At 42.0% G+C, this 4,483-nt stretch overlaps 1 protein-coding gene across 1 annotated transcript in view; it reads left to right on the top strand.

Moving 5' to 3' along the window:
• Window positions 1-4,483, top strand: part of LOC105364394 (prostatic spermine-binding protein-like) — a 9,891-nt gene that overhangs the window by 858 nt on the left and 4,550 nt on the right. The window lies entirely within an intron of this gene.

Here is a 4,483-nt window from a genome sequence, read left to right as displayed (position 1 = left end):
CTTACATCTTTTCCCATTGTACATCATCCATTTTTTTCTGATATCCTACATAACTATGGACCTTGGTTAAAAAAAATATCCATTGACGAACGATTGTAATTTTTTTTCTTCAACTTATTCTTCTTTATCATCATGTACGTATTCATTATTTTCGTTTTATTTATTTTTTTTTCACTACCAGGAAATAAAGAACAATCGAACGCTTTTTTTTTTATTTATTTATTTATTATTATTTTTCATTTTATTTTATTTATTTTTTTTCACCAAGGTCCTCTTCTCTTTCTCCCTACAAATTATCTCTTCCCGTGTCCCAATTTATTTGCGCATTATTTTATAGGAAAACGCATTGTAAAGACTTCGTAGATTATACCGTTTTGTAAAGAAAGATGCAAATCTGTATATTTGTAGTGGCCGTGTACAATTATGATTAATTAATATTATTGTATCATTATATCAATACTATTGTAAATAGACAAATTGTCAGATATAAAATGTCAAAAGAGCGGCAGTGAACGAATAACAACGATACATTCTCGGCAAAACATACTTAGTCTTATTCTTTATCAATCACCCAACTCATTACCCTTTAGTACTCCGGCAGTAACAGCTTTATAAGCTGTATTATTACATAAGTACATATAAATTCGAAGTGCCCCGGGGAAGGCTTTTGTGGATCGTTATAAATAAATAAAGTACGAGAATTATATACTTAACGAGCACTCGACTGCTTGCTGGAAAGTCTAAAGAAAGAGAGAGAGAGAGAGAGAGAAAAAAAACATGCTTCGGTACTACTACGTTGGGCCAACGTTGTTTACGAATAATAAATATCAAAGTAAAGAAAATGAGTTTGTCGACTCTAATTTGGGCAAGTCTCGGAGATACGGTGTAGGATGAAAGCACACGACTGACGTCCCCCTTCCTCCAATGGGAATGAAGAAATCTCGGAGCCACTATATTACAGCTAATATAAGCCAATTAACCAAGAGCAATTGTAACGTAATTTAATTTCACTTTTTTTCGACTTATTCAGCAGCGTTTTCCGATTATTAATTAATCACTCAACCCCGTTAACCATATTGCAATTGCTCATCTAGTAATTCGTAAAGTTCTATGCACCGAACCGTTTCGTTTCTTTGTTTAACATTAATTATAACGATCGTGAACATGAAAATAGCGTACTTGCAAGTAAGCGTGTGACAGTTATTGCTTATCTTTTTTTATTTGTTGTTCTGTTTTTTTTTTGTTTTTTTTTTTTTGTTTTTCTATAAATTTGCACATTGACTAACGTAATAGTTGAAAAGTTGGAATGTATATGGCTTTAAAATTAATATTTATGATTCTTTTTTTTTTTTTTTTTTTTTTTTTTTTTTTTTTTTTTTGTTTTGTTTCTTTTGGTCTTTTTTTATTTTATTAATTTATTTAATTGCTTTATGGAAGTACCCAAAAGGACTGAAAATACTGTCCAGTGCAATTATTATATCATTTTAAATTACGAATTCGAGGGAGGTGCTGCGGTTAAATGGCCGGCCAAACTTTACAATAAATGCGAATACCAAGGCCACGCCACTTATAACGGTGAACATATTTTGTCATTTATTAAAATTTATTTGGGCCATTTATTTGTTGACGAGGCACAATTATTCTACATAAAAAGCCGAATTATCAAGATATTTTATTCAATACCGAGAAAAGATTCGGTTTTATATGCTTAAGCTTAATCAGATTACGAGGGAATATCGCTGCAAATTTTTAGCGCGCCAGTGCCATTTGTTTGTGAGTTATGCTGTCGAGGAGGAAAATAAAACAAAAAATCAAAAAAAATCAAAAAAAATCAAAAAATCAAAAAAATAAAAAAACAAAACAAAAAAAAAAACAACAACGTTACATACATAGGGGAGCTAGGGTATAACGGAACGGAAGGTATAAGGGGCCGTCGTTGGGTCCAAGTAATTTCCAGTTATGCTAATGACTAATTTCCATTACCCTTATAGTGGGCCAGGCGCCATTGACAATACAATTCGAAGTAGTTTATTGTTTGTAGCTGCTAATAAAATGTCTGCATTATATTTTCGATTCGCACGCGGCTTTGTTTTAAGGCTATTTTCCTTCTGTGGCGTCAATTGTTTGATTCGAGTCTGCATTCGAGACGGCATTCTTTCGCGAGTAGTAAAATTTCTTACCCGAGCGATATAATGGAGAAGGAAGAGATGGAGGCGACGATGTGCCGAATGTCCTCGTTTACATAAAATTTTCATAGCAGCTCTATTATTTATAATTAATTAATAGCTAGCTATCTTTCTTGCTGTGGATCAGTTAGTTGCTTGGTTGATGTTGTTTGGCATTACCGTAAGGCGCAGCGATTCCGGCTTATGTGACGACGCTGACTTTGTGCACTTGCGTACGTGAGGGCGCGTGCGTGTGGCGCGCGGGCGCTAATATTTTGCTTTGATATAACGGCTCGGCTTCCCTCGAAATAAACTCCCGGCGTTTCTCCCGGATTTCACCAACATGCGCCAGGAAATAGAATTAGTCACAGTATGTAATGTTATTGAAATATATGATAGGCCAGATTGACAAAGTCTTGTCCACGAATGGCACTCGCTCTTAAAGTATAAATCCCAAAGCGAGCGAGTTTCCAATGAGCTGGATCGTCGTACTAGTGGGTGGTCCAAACGAAATGTAAATAACACGATGCTGTATGTACATCTTTGTCTCGTGCGCTCGCACGATCGCTACTTATCGTTGTTTCTCGTTGTTGTTATTAATTATCATTGTCATTGTCGTCGTCGTCGTCGTCGTCGTCGTCGTCGTCGTTGTTGCTGTTGTCGTTGTCGTCGTTATTTTTGTTGTTGCTATTGTCGTCGTTGTAGTTGCAATTGTTGCCAATTTTACGGCGGTCAAGTGGCGAGTGGCTCCTCGCGCTTGGAACCCCCGAAATACGTAAAGGACGCGTGAGCGCGCCATCGCCAATATTAGAAAGCACGCTGTTTTGTGGTTAATTTTGATCGATATTGCCAATTAATGTAAACAGCCTAATGTAATCGAGCGTCCCAGGTTAGCCAGTCGTCGAGTATTATCCTTGACATCGCGCAGCCGTCGACGGCGACTCTCATCCAATACGCGAGTTCCCGTTCACACGCCGAAGGCATAGCGACGCGTTCGAGGAATCACCTGACGAGATGAGAGATAGATAGATAGATAGAGAGAGAGATAGATAGAGAGAGAGAGAGAGAGAGAGAGAGAGAGAGAGAGAGAGAGAGAGAGAGATATGTAACTTTCCCGCGAATCGAGTACTCGTGATCGATCGCGCGGGTAATTATTATACAAATATACGTGATCGATGCTCTTCTTTATAAGCAGATGGAGAAATGGCGGTATTGTCTCGCTTTTATCGCATAAATCAAATCTTTAGGAGCAGCGGCGTATCGAGGCTCCATTGTGACGCAATGTTGCCGCAAGCTTCGCCATTGTGACTCGCCTTGTCGAGGAGGAGACCTCGAAAAGCAAACGATCTTCTTCAAATCGCGCCCATTAAGCATCAATGGGAGACCCGTGCATAAAGAGAAATTCGCGTACCGTTGAAATATGAGAGGTGCAACAATCGGCATTGACTTGGGGAATGGTATGCCTGGCTGCTTGACCTGCCTGGCTGCCTACCTATCTACCTACCTGGAGCGTCGCCTCGCTCGCCAATGTAGGTGTATGTCTAATGCCGTCCCCCGTAATGTATATTAATAATATACATACGCGAGGCGCAATAGAGAACGCACAACGTAGGTAAGCTCGTAAAGCCGACGGAGCTGCCGGAGGATCCTCTTAGCGGAACTCGTCGCTCGAGATAATTTTGCGCAGCGGCGCTCGTTCCACGCATTAATAACATTTCCGTGAAAGTCCCGAAGCCAATGGGTGGATATTTTTTCCTTTTGGCCCGACGTTCCGCCAAGCAGCGATGAATACACACGCAGCTGCGCAACCTACTACTGCCCCTCCCCCGCCCGACCGCCACGCGGCTCCCACCGCGGCACCTCGTCCTGGGAGCGCTAGACTTTCACTTGCCCTCTCGCGCTTCCACGCGAGTGCACCTCCGGAGCTCTTTTGACTCTTACCTCGCCTGGACAAGTGCCAATCTCGATCGGCCGCTGGTAATCCCCGCTTGCGCAATGCGCGATCTAATCGGGCGAAGCGCGCGCCCGCGACTTTCTTGCGTGATCGCTGCCTCGTTCGAGGCTCTCGCGTCCGTTTGCATCGGTCTTGAGGCCGATTCGTCACTTCGGACTCCTCCATTCGTTAACTATCCACGGCCGAGATTAATCGAGGGACGGTACTTTAACGCGAACGGGTGAAGGTACGTGCTCGCCCGGGCGTCCGAATGCCCAAAGGGTCCACTGCCAAATAAGACAGGTCATTTCGCGTACGCGGCTAACCGCCATCGTCGTATTACCCCCCCCCCCCCCCCCCCCCCCCCCCCCCCCCCCCCCCCACC

Source organism: Ceratosolen solmsi, unplaced genomic scaffold, assembly GCF_000503995.2.
Source record: "Ceratosolen solmsi marchali unplaced genomic scaffold, CerSol_1.0 scaffold10, whole genome shotgun sequence".
Classification (NCBI taxonomy): domain Eukaryota; kingdom Metazoa; phylum Arthropoda; class Insecta; order Hymenoptera; family Agaonidae; genus Ceratosolen; species Ceratosolen solmsi.
This window is presented reverse-complemented; position numbering and strand designations above follow the sequence as displayed.